At 41.7% G+C, this 24,342-nt stretch overlaps 1 protein-coding gene across 1 annotated transcript in view; it reads left to right on the forward strand.

Moving 5' to 3' along the window:
• LOC126106464 (cytochrome P450 4C1-like) overlaps positions 1–24,342 on the forward strand; it is a 191,635-nt gene that overhangs the window by 124,948 nt on the left and 42,345 nt on the right. The gene's annotated exons all lie outside the window — the stretch shown is intronic.

The following is a 24,342-nucleotide window of genomic DNA, read 5'->3' on the forward strand; positions in this document are numbered from 1 at the left end:
TTATTTGCCTCTTTTTATATCTTTTTCTTTCAGTCTGCTTTCACATAATACTTCGTTCTTTGTGTCTACTTCTCATCCTTTTTTGCTTTACTTTCGTCCCCTAGCCACATTCTTCTTACCCTTCTCCTCCCTTTTTCCCTCTGCCAGTTTTTTCCTCTGTCTACTTCTCCTCCTCCATACCTCCACTCTCGTCGTTATATTTCTCTACTGTTTGTTACCCTTTTCATTCTATTTTCTTCTAACACGTCTTTTCTTGTCTTTTTTATTCATCTTTTTCTTCTATTCTGATCCTATACCATTTACACCTTTATGTCGTCATCCACATCTCTATTCCCTCTCCCTGTATCTTTAGAATTCTCCTGGTTTTTCGTCTTATCTTTAATTCCCCCTCCTACCTCTTTCCTCTTTGTTGGCTTACTCATTCTCTTCATTGTTCTTTTCCTTCCTCCTCTTCGCCCTTATAGCTCTTCAACTTGCCATTCTTCTCCATTTTTCATAGACAAAAAATATGCTATTACGAACTAAATGGGCAGGTTGAAAAATTCTCAGCTTGACAGTGTATGACTGTCTGTTTTTAAAGTAAAAAACACATTTATTTTTTTATGTTGATCACATAATTAGTTTACTCGATATATTTCATTAATAACGTGCAATTCGTTGCAATCTATGAATAAAACCATCTGTCCACTTTCATCAACGTGAGAAACCTTCACTTTGATCTAGTAACAGAGAGTTTATTAATGAAACAGAATAAGAACAAACAGCATAGAAACAGAAAGACTGTTTCTTTGGTCCAGATACGTGTTTATTATTATTATCATCATTATTATTATTATCAGTAACTTGTTAGTGATCATAAAATGTTTATTCATTGGAAAGTAGAGGAAAAGATGAACTTCAAGTACTTGTTAGTCGTCAGTTCTTCTATTCAACCGAAAATATTGCGTAGCATAGCTCACAAAACTTCACGTCTTTCAATTGCTCTACTTTTGCCCATTTTAAGTACATTAACCCATTTCTTCATAGCGTGACATACGCGTCATGTAACATTCTACCATTTATTCTCTTGTTGGCAACGATGAATGCATCTGAAATGCCTGTTGTTGTGCGTATTTAAGGAAGCTCTATTGTTGATATTTAAGCGACTTTCTGCCAGTAGAAAGCAGCAAGAGGATAGTTTCTGGTTGTTCATTTACTGAAGACTTTTTCTGAGTAAGATTACGTCTTGGAATAAGAAGTAAGTACTATTTTCTGAAGCAATATATCTCACAATTGTTAAAACTTTTGCTTAGTTATAATATTAAAGCCCCCCCCCCCCCCCCATGAACCATGGACCTTGCCGTTGGTGGGGAGGCTTGCGTGCCTCAGCGATACAGATAGCCGTACCGTAGGTACAACCACAACGGAGGGGTATCTGTTGAGAGGCCAGACAAACGTGTGGTTCCTGAAGAGGGGCAGCAGCCTTTTCAGTAGTTGCAAGGGCAACAGTCTGGATGATTGACTGATCTGGCCTTGTAACAATAACCAAAACGGCCTTGCTGTGCTGGTACTGCGAACGGCTGAAAGCAAGGGGAAACTACGGCCATAATTTTTCCCGAGGGCATGCAGCTTTACTGTATGATTAAATGATGATGGCGGCCTCTTGGGTAAAATATTCCGGAGGTAAAATAGTCCCCCATTCGGATCTCCGGGCGGGGACTACTCAAGAGGATGTCATTATCAAGAGAAAGAAAACTGGCGTTCTACGGATCGGAGCGTGGAATGTCAGATCCCTTAATCGGGCAGGTAGGTTAGAAAATTTAAAAAGGGAAATGGATAGGTTAAAGTTAGATATAGTGGGAATTAGTGAAGTTCGGTGGCAGGAGGAACAAGACTTTTGGTCAGGTGAATACAGGATTATAAATACAAAATCAAATAAGGGTAATGCAGGAGTAGGTTTAATAATGAATAGGATAATAGGAATGCGGGTAAGCTACTACAAACAGCATAGTGAACGCATTGTTGTGGCCAAGATAGATACGAAGCCCACACCTACCACAGTAGTACAAGTTTATATGCCAACTATCTCTGCAGATGACGAAGAAATTGCAGAAATGTATGATGAAATAAAAGAAATTATTCAGATAGTGAAGGGAGACGAAAATTTAATAGTCATGGGTGACTGGAATTCTAGTGTAGGAAAAGGGAGAGAAGGACACATAGTAGGTGAATATGGATTGGGGCTAAGAAATGAAAGAGGAAGCCGCCTGGTAGAATATTGCACAGAGCACAAGTTAATCATAGCTAACACTTGGTTTAAGAATCATGATAGAAGGTTGTATACATGGAAGAACCCTGGAGATACTAAAAGGTATCAGATAGATTATATAATGGTAAGACAGAGATTTAGGAACCAGGTTTTAAATTGTAAGACATTTCCATGGGCAGATGTGGACTCTGACCACAATCTATTGGTTATGACCTGTAGATTAAAACTGAAGAAACTGCAAAAAGGTGTAAATTTAAGGAGATGGGACCTGGATAAACTGATTGAACCAGAGGTTGTACAGAGTTTCAGGGAGAGCATTAGGGAACAATTGACAGGAATGGGGGAAAGAAATACAGTAGAAGAAGAATGGGTAGCTTTGAGGGATGAAGTAGTGAAGGCAGCAGAGGATCAAGTAGGTAAAAAGACAAGGGCTAGTAGAAATCCTTGGGTAACAGAAGAAATATTGAATTTAATTGATGAAAGGAGAAAATAAAAAAATGCAGTAAATGAAGCAGGCAAAAAGGAATACAAATGTCTCAAAAATGAGATCGACAGGAAGTGCAAAATGGCTAAGCAGGGATGGCTAGAGGACAAATGTAAGGATGTAGAGGCGTATCTCACTAGGGGTAAGATAGATACTGCCTACAGGAAAATTATAGAGACATTTGGAGAAAAGAGAACCACTTGTATGAACATCAAGAGCTCAGATGGAAACCCAGTTCTAAGCAAAGAAGGGAAAGCAGAATGGTGGAAGGAGTATATAGAGGGTCTATACAAGGGCGATGTACTTGAGGACAATATTATGGAAATGGAAGAAGATGTAGATGAAGATGAAATGGGAGACACGATACTGCGTGAAGAGTTTGACAGAGCACTGAAAGACTTGAGTCGAAACAAGGCCCCCGGAGTAGAAAACATTCCATTGGAACTACTGACGGCCTTGGGAGAGCCAGTCCTGACAAAACTCTAGCATCTGGTGAGCAAGATGTATGAAACAGGCGAAATACCCTCAGACTTCAAGAAGAATATAATAATTCCAATCCCAAAGAAAGCAGGTGTTGACAGATGTTAAAATTACCGAACAATCAGTTTAATAAGCCACAGCTGCAAAATACTAACACGAATTCTTTACAGACGAATGGAAAAACTAGAAGAAGCCGACCTGGGGGAAGATCAGTTTGGATTCCGTAGAAATACTGGAACACGTGAGGCAATACTGACCTTACGACTTATCTTAGAAGAAAGATTAAGGAAAGGCAAACCTACGTTTCTAGCATTTGTAGACTTAGAGAAAGCTTTTGATAATGTTGACTGGAATCAAATGGCTCTGAGCACTATGGGACTTAACATCTGAGGTCATCAGTCTGTTGACTGGAATACTCTCTTTCAAATTCTAAAGGTGGCAGGGGTAAAATACAGGGAGTGAAAGGCTATTTACAATTTGTACAGAAACCAGATGGCAGTTATAAGAGTCGAGGGGCACGAAAGGGAAGCAGTGGTTGGGAAGGGAGTGAGACAGGGTTGTAGCCTCTCCCCGATGTTATTCAATCTGTATATTGAGCAAGCAGTAAAGGAACAAAAGAAAAATTCGGAGTAGGTATTAAAATCCATGGAGAAGAAATAAAAACTTTGAGGTTCGTCGATGACATTGTAATTCTGTCAGAGACAGCAAAGGACTTGGAAGAGCAGTTGAACAGAATGGACAGTGTCTTGAAAGGAGGATAGAAGATGAACATCAACAAAAGCAAAACGAGGATAATGGAATGTAGTCGAATGAAGTCGGGAGATGTTGAGGGTATTAGATTAGGAAACGAGACACTTAAAGTAGTAAAGGAGTTTTGCTATTTGGGGAGCAAAATAACAAATGATGGTCGAAGTAGAGAGGATATAAAATGTAGACTGGAAATGGCAAAGAAAGCGTTTCTGAAGAAGAGAAATTTGTTAACATCGAGTATAGATTTAAGTGTCAGGAAGTCATTTCTGAAAGTATTTGTATGGAGTGTAGCATTGTATGGAAGTGAAACATGGACAGTAAATAGTTTGGACAAGAAGAGAATAGAAGCTTTCGAAATGTAGTGCTACAGAAGAATGCTGAAGATTAGATGGGTAGATCACATAACTAATGAGGAAGTATTGAATAGGATTGGGGAGAAGAGAAGTTTGTGGCACAACGTGACCAGAAGAAGGGATCGGTTGGTAGGACATGTCCTGAGGCATCAAGGGATCACCAATTTAGTATTGGAGGGCTGCGTGGAGGGTAAAAATAGTAGGGGGAGACCAAGAGATGAATACACTAAGTAGATTCAGAAGGATGTACGTTGCAGTAGATACTGGGAGATGAAGAAGCTTGCACAGGATAGAGTAGCATGGAGAGCTGCATGAAACCAGTCTCAGGACTGAAGACCACAACAACAACAACAACAATATTAAAGCGCTGAAATTTATGTTATAGGTTAACCATAAAATGCAGTTCATTATTACGGTTGAAAATCGAGTTTCTAATTGCGTGTTGCACATGTGTTGCGCTAGGTCGAACAGTCAATATAATGTTTTCTTCTTTCTCAGAGGCCTGCTTTTGCATGAAATGTAGTTATCCTTGAGGCTGAGGAAGAAGATGCACCGGATATATTTACAGAGCCTCCTGAAGCTAATGTAGAGTCGGATGAATATTCTGGTGAAGAAGATGAGGGTGGGAAGATGGATGATCATCTTGGACCAAGGAAACCTCATGCTGGAGCAGAAGCGTTATTGACCAACAAAAACTGGTTAGGTGGTAAACCAGAGAATGTCGTTTCAGATGAAACAGAAAAGCTACAGATCTCAAACTGTAATAAGAGATTGCAGAAGGGAGTATTTGCAAAGTGATGACGCTTTATTTCCTGAGATCACAGTAAATGCAGAAACGTGTCTCCAATTCAGTGCTTTGAACTCTTTTAGAATGTGGAAATGATGAAATTTCACAGTACTGAAACTAAAAACACGCTTTGTTCAAGAACTGTCTAGATAACAGGTGAAGAGATAAAAGGTTTTTTAGGAATTCTAATTCTCTCGGACTATAATCCTCTACCTAGCAGAAGATGTTACTGGGATGCAGGGTTGGGCATGAGAAACGAAATGGTGCACAACATGATGAGAGGAGACAGATTTGAAACAGTTACGAGGTCGATTCACTCACTTGATAACACACAAATTAATGCAAACGATAAAATGTGGAAACTTCTTCCATTAACAGACATGTTAAGAAAAGCGTTTTCTCTCCATTTTCAGCTTGTGGATTATGGTGAGAGTATAATAAAATACTTTGGTAAGCATGGATGCAAAAAATTTCTGAATGGTAAATTCATTAGATTTGGGTGCAAAGCACGGTGTTTAAACACAAACCTGGGTTATCTAGTGGATTTTCAGATATACCAAGGAACCGATCCACAAAGGAACGAAGTGTAGAAGAAAGCATTTGGAAAATGTGCTACACCTCTGGTTAAAATGACTGATTCACTTCCTGATAAAAGTAAAAATCTGCCCTACAGATTTTATTTTGTCTGTATGTTTACATCGCAAACATTGCTGGTTCACGTAAAATAACGAGGTTATGGTGCAACTGGTAGTATCGGTGAGAACTGTCTGCCTAAAGAATGTCACTTATACCCTCGACGACAATGTCCAAAAGGAACAAGTGAGGAGATTTTGATTAGGAGAGGAGCAAGGAAAGTGGAATGATTATTACTGGATGGCTACATGATTATGCAGTAACAATTGCTATGACCAGCCTTGGGAACAACCTAGTTCTAAACAGCAGACGAAGAGGAAGTGCGGAAGTTAAATAGGATAATTGTTCAGGTTCAGCACATGGCAGGTTCCATGAAGGATAGCCTGGAGTGGCACACAGCATTGCTATCGAACTTAGAACAAGGGATGTTGAATAACACGAGAATAGTAGGGGAATTAGCAGCAGAGCTAACCTGGTGTGCTAGCGAAACGAGGGAGGTACCGTATAGCGATTTGGAAAAAATAGAGAAGCAACTGAATGTGTTAGACAACAAACTGAATATAGTGACGTTGTTGCGTGGCCTAGCGGACCAACGTTTAGATCTAGGAATGAAGTGGCGATATTGCAGGAGGCAATGTTTCATGCAGTGGATGGACAACTTAGTCCTATATTGGCTACACTGAGGGAATTTACGATGGGGCTGCAATGGGCAGAAAGGCACTTTCCTGTAGAGATTCAGCAGGTAGCCAAAGTGTCTGCCACTGCTCTTCCGCATGGCCAGCTAGGGTGTATGTGGAAACAGGTGGAGTCAGGGAGCACGTAGCGACCCGAGTACCTGTTGCAGGAGAAACTCTGAGTTTCACTGCTACAGCATTCACTGGTATCCAGTGAAGTGGGTGGAGGCGAGAACACAGGAAGTAATGCTAGTCTTAAAGGACAGGCAGGCTCACGTGGCAATGTCACGAGTAGAGCTGGAAAGTGCCTACAAGGGAAAGTTGTGATCTGTCCGGGTGGCCAGATATGGACTTGCACTTACTGGCTCAACTGCTATGACACTGTCGCAGAATACGTTGTATTGGCCAGAAGGATCTCTTAGGATGTTACCGTTCAAAATGTAACGTATTTAAATTACTCACTCAATCCAGAGCTCTTGAAGTCCTTCTACAGATTAACAAATTCTCAGTAACGGAGAATTTCGCTGGAACCAATGTGGAACTATGTATACCATTTCCTGGAAGAAGAAGAGCGTAAAGTATTAGTCGCTAGCATATCGACCACCAGTTGTGACTTGTTCCTAGCAGGCTTTTGCGTACTGTTTTCCTCGGTAAGACACCAGAGGGTATAGACTGTGGACATCCTAACACAACAGTTACCTGTAGAATGGTTGACCGGCATTGGTCGGAGTAGCAAGTAGTTTTAAGGTCTTAATTAGTATATAAGGGTACGATAGGGTTATAACAGTAGTATGGCGATGTAAGAGCTGTTCTGTCACCTTCTAAAGGCCGCTTACAACACCCACGTTTTCTACTCTTGCAATTACGTTTAGTATTTCAGTTGTTATTCTATATTTGGTAACTGAAGCACTTAAACATAACTACCTCCTTCACAACTGCTAGTGACCTCAGATGCCGCGTAATGGATAAAGCTCGGTCAAATATGAAATTATCGAATAGTCTTGGTTGCATCTTTTCTATTCCGTCAAACTACTTCTTGCGAGTGATAATAATACTGAAAAACACTGTCGCCAGCCAACATGACGAATCGATTGATGTTATTCAAGAAATTTGGTATTTACTATATTTTGGCTCTTATTAAAACTTTTTCTCTTTTAATAATTTCTATCACTGAAGGAACAGGGTAATACGCGTTGATAGCAGAATAATGACTGCTTTCAGCATAGGTCACACGCACACACTTAGAAAGTTTTGGTCCATGAAAACAACGCCGGAACGACAATAATAGCTACTTACGTTTCTGAAGGTAAGATCAGCAACACTGCCTCTGACATGTATTATACACAAGAAATATTTTACGATACTTTTGTAAGTATCGAAATGGTCGCAAAATGTGTTATACTTGGTTTTTCTGAGTTTTATTGAAATAGTTACTTTACGTAATTTCTTGGTCAGAAGGTCCCTATAACCGAGTTCACAGACTAGGTAGAATTTTTATTTACTTTACGTACTTTCAATGCAATCTACGATTCTCCACATTTACTTTAGTTGCTGCACTTGAGTGATAATTTAAATTTATTTTGAAAGAAAACGCTCACACCAATGGATTCTAGGTTCCTTGCTCTAGAGTATAGGAAAGGATCCCTACTTGGAACACTTTAGGTTAAATGAGTCGTTTTGTGTTAAAAAAGAAACAATTAAATGATTATTGAATAAAACACACAAAAACTTGTCAACACAGCTCGTGTACGGAACTATGGACGGTTAAGTTCAGTATTGTCGTAGTGTGTGCTTTGAAGGGACTGAAAGACCTGAGTCGAAACAAGGCCCCGGGAGTAGACAACATTCCATTGGAACTGCTGACGGCCTTGGGAGAGCCAGTCCTGACAAAACTCTACCATCTGTTGAGCAAGATGTATGAGACAGGCGAAATACCCTCAGACTGCAAGAAGAATATAATAATTCCAATCCCAAAGAAAGCAGGTCTTGACAGATGTGAAAATTACCGAACTATTAATTTAATAAGTCACAGCTGCAAAATACTAACGCGAATTCTTTACAGACGAATGGAAAAACTGCTAGAAGCCGACCTCGGCGAAGATCAGTTTGGATTCTGCAGAAATGATGGAACACGTGAGGCAATACTGACCCTACGACTTATCTTAGAAGAAAGATTAAGGAAAGGCAAACCTACGTTTCTAGCATTTGTAGACTTAGAGAAAGTTTTAGACAATGTTGACTGGAATACTCTCTTTCAAATTGTAAAGGTGGCAGGGGTAAAATAAATGGAGCGAAAGGCTATTTACAATTTGTACAGAAACCAGATGGCAGTTATAAGAGTCGAGGGGCATGAAAGGGAAGCAGTGGTTGGGAAGTGAGTGAGACAGGGTTGTAGCCTCTCCCCGATGTTATTCAATCTGTATATTGAGCAAACAGTAAAGGAAACAAAAGAAAAATTCGGAGTAGGTATTAAAATCCACGGAGATGAAATAAAAACTTTGACGTTCGCCTATGACATTGTAATTGTGTCAGAGACAGCAAAGGACTTGGAAGAGCAGTTGAACGGAATGGACAGTGTCTTGAAAGGAGGATAGAAGATGAACATCAACAAAAGCAAAACGAGGATAATGGAATGTAGTCGAATTAAGTCGGGTGATGTTGAGGGTATTAGATTAGGAAACGAGACACTTAAAGTAGTAAAGGAGTTTTGCTATTTGGGGAGCAAAATAACAAATGATGGTCGAAGTAGAGAGGATATAAAATGTAGACTGGCGTTTCTGAAGAAGAGAAATTTGTTAACATCGAGTATAGATTTAAGTGTCAGGAAGTCGTTTCTGAAAGTATTTGTATGGAGTGTAGCCATGTATGGAAGTGAAACATGGACGATAAATAGTTTGGACAAGAAGAGAATAGAAGCTTTCGAAATGTGGTGCTACAGAAGAATGCTGAAGATTAGATGGGTATATCACATAACTGATGAGGAGGTATTGAATAGAATTGGGAAGAAGAGGAGTTTGTGGCAGAACTTGACAAGAAGAAGGGATAAAATGGTAGGACATGTTCTGTGGCATCAAGGGAACACCAGTTTAGTATTGGAGGTCAGCGTGGAGGATAAAAATCGTAGAGGGAGACGAGGAGATGAATACACTAAGCAGATTCAGGATGTAGGTTGCAGTAGGTACTGGGAGATGAAGAAGCTTGCACAGGATAGAGTATCGTGGAGAGCTGCATCAAACCAGTCTCAGGACTGAAGACAAGAACAACAGCAACAACCGTTTTGCAGCGACTGAGAGTATTACTTGTCTCCGTGGCGTCGAATTATGCGACCTCCCTCCCTGCAATGGGCAGCCTCGGATGCGGTCAATGCGAAGACAAATCCGCAGACAGCCAGACTTGTCACAAGTCTGAACCAGTAGGCAATCTTCCCCCACCCGGTTTTATCGTCGTTCTGGAAACGGCACACTCTTCAGTTCCATGTTCTCATTCATTGAGAAGATTTTGTGATCTGAAAACTATTACCGTACGAGAACTAATCTACTGTAATCTCGTACCATTTTAGAAAACACGTCTTGTCGGGACATCCGTCAGTATTCCTTGACCTGGCTGCTGAAATACGATGCTCATCCCGTGCCCCTAGTACGCACGTGGCTTCTTTCAAGAGCAGAAGCAGAGGCGACAGCAAGTGTGTCGATCTGCAGACGCCGCTGTCACGTCGTGTAGCTGTGTGAGGCGTCACCGGCGCACGGAATACAAGGGTGCGTCGTCTTTCGTCCCGTTTTGATAGGAGGACGACCATACGTGATGACTAAAATGAAAATACTCTTATACGTATTCTTTTTATCGAAAACTCTCATAGGCATAGTAGCTACGGTGTCGTAAAATTCTTCACAAACGGTAAATATCCCTTAACTCGCCGAGTGAATTTTCTGTAACGTATACCACCAGGTGGGGGTCTCTGGGGCCTATAACGATATGTTTACGTAATGTGTATACATAAACATACAGTTATAAATGTCCCCGTTCGTAGTCTCTAATTATAACAATATGTTACTTTTGTGCTGTAACATATAGCTATAATCAGCGGTGGAAACACATTTGCGAACGCCGACTGTGTGCGGCTGTTTCTTGTTGGATCGTCTGATCAGTCGGAAGTTGCATTGCAGAGGAGAGTAAATGCCTATTCAAAATATAATTATTTTGGATAGCTCAACATGAATTTCCTAAGGGACCGTAGTTTATCATGCATTTACCAGTAGAATATGGCGCGGAGAAAATATTTCGCCGCATGCAACTTCCGTCCGAACTCGACGAAAGAATTCGTGACTGTGAACTCTCTATTTGGCAGAAACATATAGAAAATTAAATAATTTCATGAAGAAGTGCGACATAGATTCTATAGTAAATGAATAGTCCATACACCAGTTCCATTTAACTCTGAATTTATGGCAAGTAATAAACAAACTTACATTGCAATGACGGATTTAACATGGATGCCGTTTTGACTGGCACTTCTCTTAATGAAAACAATTCCTTTGACGTTTTCACATACACGTCGCACAATAAATCTACTGCTAGGCACTTTTAGTATTACACATTTACTTTACACTAGAACAATATTAATTTTAACAATAATAATACGGCGGCAAGACATGCGCGTCCGACACAAGTTACAGGAGACAAGAGAAGAATGAGTAACTGTTCATCGAGAATATCTCGTACCTCAAAAAAAAAAAAAAAGTGTAAAAGTGTTCTTCTTCTGTCCGTTTTTCGCGCCGCGGTTTTCAAAGTCAATAACTCACTGCATCTCTGACGGCGCTTCGACAATAAACAAGTTACGTCACAGGTCGTTCACCTTTTACATTCTCGCAACATTATTTCCTAACTGTAGCTGTTGCCGAGCGACTGATCGATTAGTGAATGATTTAAAATGATAAGACAATCACATAATGTTACAGGCCCCTATGTTTAAACCGAGATTTAAGGCAAAAATCATTAGACATTTTTAATTTATGCTGAGTAACATTTATTTTTACAGTTATTTAACTGTTGTTTAAATGCTTATAGTTTATTTTCTTGCTCTAAATAAAGCCTGCAGCGTTTTACTATTTATCACACATAGCCACCTAATTTTGTGTGGTTCTTTTAAGTAGTACTAATAAATAGATTGTTAGAGTACCGAATTTCACATTCTGAAAAATTATACAGTCTCTGTAGCAAATATATTTGCAAATAAAACAAAATTCCACGGTTTAAATTTCACCCGAAGAAAGTCTGTCAAAATGGCATTCATTGCTGGGAGCTACATTTCTATCACCACTCAGAACACATTCGATTTTAATACACGCTTTAACTATTTCATTGAAGAAATAGACAGATCCACGTCACAACTTCCCTGAAGTTCTTCCTCTGAACAACACTCTCGTTCGACAGCAGAACTGTGGTCACTGGCTAATGTAAAATCGTCGTCTTTTTCGTTTATTTCTTGATCTATATCCATAGACCGGTTAATAATTTCATCAAACTCGGGAAAGTCGAAACTGACACATCCGTGCCAACTCATTTTGAGCTATACGGCACCGTACTGAAGAAAACGGGTACGCAGTTCACGAAGCGCGGTCTAGGTGGCTCCAACAGCTGTCAGTAACACGTGTCAGCAATAAACACAGAAGGCGGTAACGCAACCGACAACAAACCGTCGTAGGCTTGGTAATTTAAGGAGGGTAGGGGGAGTATAGAAGCATTCCACCACAACTGGCCTTGAACAGCGAGTTGGAAAATTTTCGCGCGGTCTGAGAGACCACACCTCGTCAGTTAAGAGATATAACTGTTTCAGAACTATACCGAGGTGTTTTATTGTAGTTAAGATGGGTTGTCTTTCGCACCACAAAAGAACTCTTATCGAATACGTACACCCACGTAACAGATCATTTTTAAAAATTGGGCCCACTTGTATTGTGGCTGTAACGTCCCATTGGTCAATATGTTAACGTCGCGTACCGTCACCTTATTGTAGCATACGATATTAAATTTATGTAGACTGATAATGTTGACCTTTGAAAACATTTGCACACGCGTACATCGCTTTCTACCCTATTTACTGTTAATTTACTGATCGGCTTTGTTACAATAATTAAAAAATCTTGTTCAGAGCCCTGAAAGATTCTCTTCTTTTCAGTCTTCCAGAAAGTGACAGGACTGTTTCTTATACTCCTTCGCTATCATCTCGAGCTGTTACTGATGATTTTAAATCTTCAGAACACTCTTCATTATCACTTACTTCCTCGTTTTAGCGTCCGTTGTTCTTACCACCATTGGAGGGTGTAAAGAAGCATCGAATTTCAGTCCATTGTTTCCATCTTCATTTGGAAAGTTGACTATGATATCTGCAACGAAACTGAAAGGTAGAAATAAGAGCGCGAAGAAAAGCCTATACGCTTCCATTGCATGTGAAATAGCCGGAAAATAATGATTTAAGTCAGTCATGTCTTTACTATCTCCCACTATTTTACATTCAACCGTTTCAATTTGACCGTCTTTCCATTCAAATCGAGGAATGGCCGCATTGTAGCTCGTGGGTAGCCGGTAAGTCGAGGTCACGTGCAGTTTGTACAGGGTGTTTCAAAAATGACCGGTATATTTGAAACGGCAATAAAAACTAAACGAGCAGCGATAGAAATACACCGTTTGTTGCAATATGCTTCGGACAACAGTACATTTTCAGGCGGACAAACTTTCGAAATTACAGTAGTTACAATTTTCAACAACAGATGGCGCTGCAAGTGATGTGAAAGATATAGAAGACAACGCAGTCTGTGGGTGCGCCATTCTGTACGTCGTCTTTCTGCTGTAAGCATGTGCTGTTCACAACGTGCAAGTGTGCTGTGGACAACATGGTTTATTCCTTAGAACAGAGGATTTTTCTGGTGTTGGAATTCCACCGCCTAGAACACAGTGTTGTTGCAACAAGACGAAGTTTTCAACGGAGGTTTAATGTAACCAAAGGACCGAAAAGCGATACAATAAAGGATCTGTTTGAAAAATTTCAACGGACTGGAAACGTGACGGATGAACGTACTGGAAAGGTAGGGCGACTGCGTACGGCAACCACAGAGGGCAACGCGCAGCTAGTGCAGCAGGTGATCCGACAGTGGCCTCGGGTTTCCGTTCGCCGTGTTGCAGCTGCGGTCCAAATGACGCTAACGTCCACGTATCGTCTCATGCGCCAGAGTTTACACCTCTATCCGTACAAAATTCAAACGCGGCAACCCCTCAGCGCCGCTACCATTGCTGCACGAGAGACATTCCCTAACGATATAGTGCACAGGATTGATGACGGCAATATGCATGTGGGCAGCATTTGGTTTACTGACGAAGCTTATTTTTACCTGGACGGCTTCGTCAATAAACAGAACTGGCGCATATGGGGAACCGAAAAGCCCCATGTTGCAGTCCCATCGTCCCTGCATCCTCAAAAAGTACTGGTCTGGGCCGCCATTTCTTCCAAAGGAATCATTGGCCCATTTTTCAGATCAGAAACGATTACTGCATCACGCTGTCTGGACATTCTTCGTGAATTTGTGGCGGTACAAACTGCCTTAGACGACACTGCGAACACCTCGTGGTTTATGCAAGATGGTGCCCGGCCACATTGCACGGCCGACGTCTTTAATTTCCTGAATGAATATTTCGATGATCGTGTGATTGCTTTGGGCTATCCGAAACATACAGGAGGCGACGTGGATTGGCCTCCCTATTCGCCAGACATGAACCCCTGTGACTTCTTTCTGTGGGGACACGTGAAAGACCAGGTGTACCGCCAGAATCCAGAAACAATTGAACAGCTGAAGCAGTACATCTCATCTGCATGTGAAGCCATTCCGCCAGACACGTTGTCAAAGGTTTCGGGTAATTTCATTCAGAGACTACGCCATATTATTGCTACGCATGGTGGATATGTGGAAAATATCGTACTATAGAGTTTCCCAGACCGCAGCGCCATCTGTTGTTGACAATTGTAACTACTGTAATTTCGAAGGTTTGTCTGCCTGAAAATGTACTGTTGTCCCAAGCATATTGCAACAAACGGTGTATTTCTATCGCTGCTCGTTTAGTTTTTATTGCCGTTTCAAATATACCGGTCATTTTTGAAACACCCTGTACTTAAAGTGGCTGCAGTGTGGCAGAGCGGGTGACGAACAACAAGTGCGCGCGAATGTAGTCAGGTCTTGACTGCATACTCTCACTATGTGGCCTACGTTCTCAAGCCAGGCCGTTTGTGGGAGCCGACATTTTACCAGCGTGCTTCCCTTATTAAATGTAAAACATGAAGCCAAGTGGACGATGTTTTGTTGAGAGCTCTAAAGTCCGATTAAATAGTAGTGTTCCACTTTATTTTGTTATTTAATTTTTCCCTTCTACACAGATCGATGTAACCACCGTGAGCAGCAGACAGAGATACTGGAGTCGATTACGCTTCTGGCAGTGCAAAGCGTAAAGCAAGAGATGAAAAGGAGAGACGGACTCGTGCTGTTAGATCTGAAACACGTAAACCGAGTCCTTTAATATTCAGAATGCGTTTGCCGAATATACAGAAAATGAAGTACAAAACAGAAAAGTTGTAGTTGATCGTAAGGATAATCGCTATACCACAGAAGGTTCATCAGAACATGCAACTTTTTCCGATGTAGTTATGTTTTCCACGAGTGATACAGCAACTGAACAGACGGCAAATCTTGCCAGTTCAACCGCATCGTCTACGAGCCAGACTGAATTGAAAAGCATATCGAGTCCTATCGGCCCAGCGATCTCGTCCTCAAGACAGAGAAAAGTCGAAAAAATGTTACAGGCTTCTGATGTTACTGCATCTTGAACAAGTGGAACACAAAGTGAAAGTGAAATGTGTTCTAACGACGCTGGTGAGGGCGAAACAACGTTGACAGAGATTATTAGATTATGAAAGGAAGTAGCCAAGTTCAGCATACGAACAGTAGTGTTTTGTCTTCAGTCAAAATATAAGAGAATGAAAATAGGCTAAGATGCTGTAGAAAGTCGTTTGTCACATATAAACATAAACTAACGAATAAGGCTTTCGTGAGGGGTTGGTTGTGCTATTCAGAAAGCAAAGGGCCACTGGTTTCTTTTGTCTACAACGCGGCAGATTCTGACGGCTCGCCACCGCTTACGAAAGACGTGTTAGACGACTGGAAGAATGTAAATATTTTGCTGAAGGGACACGAAGAAAGCAGTTCGCATAGAAAAGTGAGTATTTCCCTGTTAGTTCTAAAAACAAGGATGCACTTGTCGAATCTCAACTTGCAAGTCAAACTGAGAGCGAACAAAAGCACTGACGAACACACTTAGAAGGAATTGTTGCAGTTAAAAGTTTTGTAGCTGAGGGCGAGCATTTCGAGATAACGATGAAACTGTTGGTTCACCCATCAATGGAAATTATTTAGGGTTTTTAGAATTACTAGCCAAATTTGATGTGCTTGTGGCCCAACATATACGTATTCATTCAAATAAAGGGAAGGGGCATATGTCATGTTTGTCAAAAACAACGTGCGAGAAATTTATCCATCTAATTGCAGCAACCATACTAGATCATATTATTTGCGAAATTAAGAGATTCAAATAATATTCAGTCTCTGGATTCTACTCCTGATATACCTCACGTAGATCAACTGACTCTGATAGTCAGTGGAAAGATTTGTGAAGTTTTCGGATATGGAAGGTCACACTGCTGAACAACTCTGCGAAAGCTTATTGTCTTTTCTAACAGAGTATTACGTTGATATCAAAGATTTTCGTCGGGAAAGCTGTTACAACGCCAGTAATACGAGTGGCAGGTTCACCGGCTTGGAAGCACGAATTAAAGATATAAATAAGTACGCTGAATATATTCCCTGTTTCTCACATTCGATAAATCTGGCCGCCAAGTGTGCAGCAGAATGTTGTACAGAAGCATCAATTTTCTTTGATCTCCTTGAAAGCATCTACACATTTTTTCCTCTTCTACCTATCGATGGAGCCTTGTTTTGAAAGCACTGAAAAATGACTGTACAAAAATTCCGACTGTGGAAACGTTATCGGGAACTATGTGGTTCCCCAGAGGTGATGCAACAAAGGCGCTTTTATTTGCTTTTCGTGCGATAAGACAAGTTTTGAGTGGCATGTCTGCTAATATGCATCAAAAGGTAGAGTGCCGCAGTCAGGCTTACGGACTGCTTTTGAAAATGGGTAACTTGGAAACGGGAGTAATGTGTGCCGCATCAAACAGAATCCACGGCCGGCGCCAGGGATTATATCCACCCTTTGTAAATATTTTAATGTACTTACATACTACATATTTTAAAACTTCAAAGGAAATATTTATTCTTTTCAATTAATATTTCTACATGACCTTTAATTGTTTTAATGTTTTCAGTTAAATTTAAAGCAAGAGCTGAATTCGATTTGATGTGTAGCAGTAGGCGTGATTTTCCACAACAAATGTCATAGTCGATATTTTCATGTCTAGACCCTACTTAGACATCAATATCTGTGTATTGTCAGTAAAAGTGAACAACAATTAAGAAAATTTGCTATTTTTTGTACTAGTACTAGTATTAGTAGTAGTAGTAATAGTAGTATACACTACTGAAAATATAGAAATATTGGGTTGGTGCATAAATTCGTAGTGTTATTCCGTAAGTTTAATAAAACCCACAGATATACATATTTGAGACTTTTGTCATCAGCAATATATTTTCCTTGGCTATTTACAACAGGCTGATTATGGGATAAAACTGGGATAAGTGAATTTATTAGTGCAAGTGGCCTACATCAGGGGCAAGTAAATATTCAGAGGCAAACCTATTGTTCTCTTTTGATTGACAGGTTCTTAAGCTGTTGTTTTGGTAAGTGGATTATGACTCCCTGGGGATGATCCGTCTTTCTAAGAAATCCGCTTCCCCTCTCCCTCCCCCTCCCGTCCCTTGCCTTCTCCCCCACTACTCTGCCAAGTCCCCCACCAACACAGGTTGACTTTTGATCTCACATTAATTGACTAATTAATTAAATCGATCAATTAATGAACCACTCCTCTTTTGGGAAACCCCCAGCCCTTCCTCTCCTCTCCCCCCCCCTCGAAATTGGCGGGAAGAAGACTGCGTTTCACTGCAGTCGTCTGATCGATATCTCAGCACCGGATATGCACTTTATACATCCTTATACGAATATATCCAAGCAATGAGTTTCACATTTTCATAAACTGAGGCAAAAGCCAAATCCCTGATTAGCTGTGAAGAATATCAGTAACAAACTTCAACACGACACAAGCGAGATACAAAGTAGGACAATTTTAGTGGATCAACTACACTCGATGAAGTTGCAGAAAGTCAAAAACCTGGAGAATATTTTGAATCGCAGGTGTTTGTTGTGGTAACTGACAATGTATTGGCTGCATTAGCTAATCACATACAAAAATACCATCACCTGGCTAATGTTTTTGGAATATTACGGGACTTTAAGTCTCTTATGGCAGAAGAGATCTTGAAAAGAGCTCCTCATATCGTGAATGCTTACCCAGATGGTTGAGAAGAGTCGCTAGGGAACGAACTGGTACAATTAGCTGAGCTGCTGGAAGCGGATATCGCTGCTGCCATTGACAGAAAAAAGAACGAAGCTTTGGAACTACAAATTTACAAATTTTTAATGGAAAATTCGTTAGAAACTTATTTTCCACATGTGGAAATAGCCTTACGCATTTACGTACCTTTAATGATCACGAACTGCAGTGGAGAACGTTCTTTTTCAGCGTTAAAGTGCATTAAAAATGAATTAAGAAATACTATGGGACAGGAACGTCTAAATGGCCGTAGTATAATGAACATTGAATACGATGTGCTCAGAGACATTGATCTAACTGGTATTATTTCTGAATTTACCGAAATTCAATCGAGAAATGTTTATTCGTAATAATCTTGTTTTATTTTATATCCTAAACCATACGACCCAAACAAACAAAGGGCCCATTATCAGAATTAGCTACGGGCCACGCACTTACTTAATACGGCACTCGCAACATGAGTCAGAGTTTATGGGTCAAATGTGCTGCTTTCGATTAATTTTGAAAAACGTAACTATTTGAACCAGGAAGAATTCTATTACATTCAATAAATAATGATCCACAATTTTTTCTGTGGACTTTTTGATTCTTAAGAGTTAGAATTTGGTGATGATGTACTTTTTCTAGAGTCTCTCCATCATGTTCTATGGGCTTATGTGAGTGACATGTACTAGTATGTTGGTAAAAGCTCTCGTCTTGTGCTGAAACGCATGTTTCCACTATGTGAATTACGCTCTCACCATGCATCACTTATAGAGAATTCCGAAGTGGCCGTAGCAGAGGAAGTCCGTGGGCGCCAGTTCTTTGCTATAGGGTGTACACGAAAATGACTTCGAAAACTATTTGGGGATGTGTTCACGGGTTGTGACACTTGGATATGGGCGTGCACTATAAGATTTTTTTCGGGTTCCTTTAAGATGTAAAGCGTCGTAAACGGATCTTGAGTTTTTTATTTGCATCACAGAGACTTCTAAATTAATCGTAGTAACACAGCAAGGAGGGGGCCAGGGATTATATCCACCCTTTGTAAATATTTTAATGTACTTACATACTACATATTTTAAAACTTCAAAGCAAATATTTAATCTTTTCAATTAATATTTCTACATAACCTTTAATTGTTTTAATGTTTTCAGTTAAATTTAAAGCAAGAGCTGAAATCGAATTGATGTGTAGCAGTAGGTGTGATTTTCCACAACAAATGTCATAGTCGATATTTTCATGTCTAGACCCTACTTAGACATCAATATCTGTGTATTGTCAGTAAAAGTGAACAACAATTAAGAAAATTTGCTATTTTTTGTACTAGCACTAGTATTAGTAGTAGTAGTAATAGTAGTATACACTATTGAAAATATAGAAATATTGGGTTGGTGCATAAATTCGTAGTGTTATTCCGTAAGTTTAATAAAACCCACAGATATACATAACTGAGACTTTTGTCATCAGCAATATATTTTCCTTGGCTATTTACAACAGGCTGACGATGGGATAAAACTGGGATAAGTGAATTTATTAGTGCAAGTGGCCTATATCAGGGGCAAGTAAATATTCAGAGGCAAACCTATTGTACTCTTTTGATTGACAGGTTCTTAACCTGTTGTCCTGGTAAGTGGATTATGACTCCCTGGGGATGATCCGTCTTTCTAAGAAATCCGCTTCCCCTCTCCCTCCCCCTCCCGTCCCTCGCCTTCTCCCCCACTACTCTGCCAAGTCCCCCACCAACACAGGTTGTCTTTTGATCTCACATTAATTGACTAATTAATTAAATCGATCAATTAATGAACCACTCCTCTTTTGAGAAACCCCCAGCCCTTCCTCTCCTCTCCCCCACCTCGAAATTGGCGGGAAGAAGACTCAGTCGATTGGCTATTTGCCGGGAAATCGAAGACACTGTACGAAATATTTTTTTAAATAATATCTGGTAGACAATGCATTGTGCGGAATATTGTTTATTTAAACAATTTATTGGATACAAGGCAGTGTTTTGAATACAGTTTATTTATTTATTTAAAGAATTTGTCAGGAAAGTGAATGCACTGTATGGAATACTGTTTGTTTCTACATTTCTACATTTCTACATTTATACTCCGCAAGCCACCCAACGGTGTTTGGCGGAGGGCACTTTACGTGCCACTGTCATTACCTCCCTTTCCTGTTCCAGTCGCGTATGGTTCGCGGGAAGAACGACTGTCTGAAAGCCTCTGTGCGCGCTCTAATCTGTCTAATTTTACATTTGTGATCTCCTCGGGAGGTATAAGTAGGGGGAAGCAATATATTCGATACCTCATCCAGAAACGCACCCTCTCGAAACCTGGCGAGCAAGCTACACCGCGATGCAGAGCGCCTCTCTTGGAGAGTCTGCCACTTGAGTTTGTTAAACATCTCCGTAACGCTATCACGGTTACCAAATAACCCTGTGACGAAACGCGCCGCTCTTCTTTGGATCTTCTTTAAGCAGTTAGTACGGACTTGCGGCGCTTTTTTATTTCGGTTGCAAAAGGAGTGCTGTCAACATAACTCACCACATGCAGTCACGCTGCTGAGAACCTCGCAGCCACGGAGCCGGTGCCGCCCGCGGCACACGGCACTGCCTCGCGCCGGCGCCGATCCGCTGAACGAAAGCTGCAGGCGGCGGCAGACTCCTGGGAGGCCGCCTCTGCTGTCGCGCACGTGGCGACATCCTCTCCCGTGCCACTGCGGTCAGGCGGAATTGCAAACAAAGCAGTGTTTAATCGGTAAATGCCCAGCTGTGCACGGCTTAGAAATAATCCCTCACTCTATCAGATTGATTGACTTATTAATTAAATTGATACCCTTTGCGCGGGACAGTTTCTCCTTGCATCCTTATTCGTGGATACTAGGACTGGAATATTTGGCGGGCTTCGATCTTGCAACCACCTGGTTTCCAAACCCTACTGGACTTCTCCCCCTTGCTTCCTATTGGTCGATACTGGCACAGTTACGCCTTTTGGCAGGAGGTCCATGATGCTGGAAGTAGCTCGAAATTTTAAATTTCATCTCAGTTACATACTATGTCCTCGAACAATTTGCGGAAGGCACTGGACAGATGCGTGTTCGTAATACAGCTATCGGAAACAATAAATTGACGTATCGGGAATTTGATGTTGGGATTGTGTTTTTACAGCACTACATAGCCCCTAAGTTGGTTCTCTCAGCTACACCAGGACGAAGAATGAGCAGGGAGAACAGGAGCAGGAGGAGGAGAAAGGTCTATTGCGTGATAGGACAGAGAGAACAGAAAATAACTCTGCAAGACAGTGCCCACTGTGATGCACTGACAAGGGAACCTCCCCATCGCACCCCCCTCAGATTTAGTTATGACTTGGTCCAGAGAACTGAACACAGATCAATCGAGAAAACAGCAAGAAGTTGTGTGGAACTATGATAAAAATAAGCAAAATATACAAACTGAGTAGTCCATGTGCAAGATATGCAACATCAAGGAGAGTGTAAGGCTACGAGCGCCTTGGTCCCGCAGTTAGCGTGGACAGCTGCGGAACTAGAGGTCCATGGTTCAAGCCTTCTCTCGAGTGAAAAGTTTAATTTTTTATTTTCAGACAATTATCAAAGTTCAGGCACTCACACACAATCAACTTCGCTCTCCAAAATTCCAGGACATGTTCAGATTTGCTTGACGGTCTACACACGGAAACATTTGAAAACGTAAAAAACGTGTTTTGACAGAGCACAGGGAAAACTGTACGACTGTGAAACTGTTGCATTTATTTGTTGCAGTTTATATGACAAACTCTTATGTTTTCATCACTTTTTTGGGAGTGTTTATCACATCCACAAGAAAACCTAAATCGGGCAAGGTAGAAGAATCTTTTTACCCATTCGCCAAGTGTGCAAGTTAGGTGGGTCGACAACATATTCCTGTCATGTGACGCACATGCCGTCACCAGTGTCGTATAGAATATATCGGACGTGTTTTACTGTGGAGGAATCGGTTGACCTATGACCTTGCGATCAAATGTTTTCGGTTCTTATTGGAGAGGCATGTCCTTTCGTCTACTAATCGCACGGTTTTGCGGTGCGGTCGCAAAACACAGACAGTAAACTTATTACAGTGAACAGAGACGTCAATGAATGAACGGACAGATCGCAACTTTGCGAAAATAAAGAAAGTAAAATTTTCACTTGAGGGAAGACTCGAACCAAGGACCGCTAGCTTCGCAGCTGCTCACTCTAACCACGGGACCACGGCGCCCCTCAGTTCATGTTGTCATAATGTTGCTTATGTTGCACATGGACTACTCAGTTTGTACATTTTGCTTATTTTTTCATAGTTCCCCACAACTTCTTCCTGTTTTCTCGATTGATCTGTGTTCAGTTTTTCAAGCCTATCCACTGTGTCAATTTATAACTAAATCTGAGGGGGGTGCGATGGGGAGGTTCCCTTGTGAGAAGCACTAAACAGGACGCACGTAAACCATTTCCCAGTCCGTAGTAGAAGTTGTCAGGGCTAGATGTCGGAGGTGGCGCCCCAGCTAAGGGAGTCGCACAGCACGAGCTGCCGCAGTGTGAGCGCGTCTGTGCCACAGCGCACCACCGCGGGCCCAGGACGGCGTCCACGGAGGATTGGAGTGGTGGGAATTCGGATGTTGCAGCGGCAGCACTTGTCACTGATCGATATTGAATCGCTCAGTTTTCCACAGAGAATACATGCGACACGTGCGATCGCTGAGACAGCCCAACGCATACTGACTATTAGTGGGCTGAAACTCCCTGGCAGATTAAAACTGTGTGCCGGACCGAGACTCGAACTCGGGACCTTTGCCTTTCGCGGGCAAGTGCTCTACCAACTGAGCTACCCAAGCACGACTCACGCCCCCTCCTCACAGCTTTACTTCCGCCTGTACCTCGCCTCCTACCTTCCAAACTTTACAGAAGCTCTCCTGCGAACCTTGCAGAAGTAGCACTCCTGAGAGAAAGGATATTCCGTAGACATGGCTTAGCCGCAACCTGGGGGCCGTTTCCTGAATGAGATTTTCACTTGCAGTTCTCCAAGGTTCCCAGGAGAGTTTCTGTGAAGTTTGGAAGGTAGGAGGCGAGGTACTGGCGGGAGTGAAGCTGTGAGGAGGGGGCGTGAGTCGTGCTTGGGCAGCTCAGTCGGCAGTCGGCTCTCAGCCGTGGCAGCGTGCGGACGGCGCCGCGCGCCGGCCAGCGCTCCGCTGCCGGGTTTGTTTACTTCCGTGTCGTACCTTTAAGGCTTGTGTCCGTCCACCGTGAACAACATGTCGAGCGCTTACCGCCGTGCGACCCTAAAAGTTTCCTTCCCAGCTGAACATGCGCGACCACGTGCACATGAAGTTCTACATCTACATTTATACTCCGCAAGCCACCCAACGGTGTGTGGCGGAGGGCACTTTACGTGCCACTGTCATTACCTCCCTTTCCTGTTCCAGTCGCGTATGGTTCGCGGGAAGAACGACTGTCTGAAAGCCTCTGTGCGCGCTCTAATCTGTCTAATTTTACATTCGTGATCTCCTCGGGAGGTATAAGTAGGGGGAAGCAATATATTCGATACCTCATCCAGAAACGCACCCTCTCGTAACCTGGCGAGCAAACTACACCGCGATGCAGAGCGCCTCTCTTGCAGAGTCTGCCACTTGAGTTTGCTAAACATCTCCGTAACGCTATCACGGTTACCAAATAACCCTGTGACGAAACGCGCCGCTCTTCTTTGGATCTACTCTATCTCCTCCGTCAACCCGATCTGGTACGGATCCCACACTGATGAGCAATACTCAAGTATAGGTCGAACGAGTGTTTTGTAAGTCGCCTCCTTTGTTGATGGACTACATTTTCTAAGGACTCTCCCAATGAATCTCAACCTGGTACCCGCCTTAGCAACAATTAATTTTATATGATCATTCCACTTCAAATCGTTCCGCACGCATACTCCCAGATATTTTACAGAAGTAACTGCTCCCAGTGTTTGTTCGGCTATCGTATAGTCATACAATAAAGGATCCTTCTTTCTATGTACTCGCAGTACATTACATTTGTCTATGTTAAGGGTCAGTTGCCACTCCCTACACCAAGTGCCTATCCGCTGCAGATCTTCCTGCATTTCGCTACAATTTTCTAATGCTGCAACTTCTCTGTATACTAAAGCATCATCCGCGAAAAGCCGCATGGAACTTCCGACACTATTTACTAGGTCATTTATATAGATTGTGAAAAGCAATGGTCCCATAACACTCCCCTGTGGCACGCCAGAGGTTACTTTAACGTCTGTAGACGTCTCTCCATTGATAACAACATGCTGTGTTCTGTTTGCTAAAAACTCTTCAATCCA

This window comes from Schistocerca cancellata, chromosome 10, assembly GCF_023864275.1.
Source record: "Schistocerca cancellata isolate TAMUIC-IGC-003103 chromosome 10, iqSchCanc2.1, whole genome shotgun sequence".
Taxonomy (NCBI): Eukaryota; Metazoa; Arthropoda; class Insecta; order Orthoptera; family Acrididae; genus Schistocerca; species Schistocerca cancellata.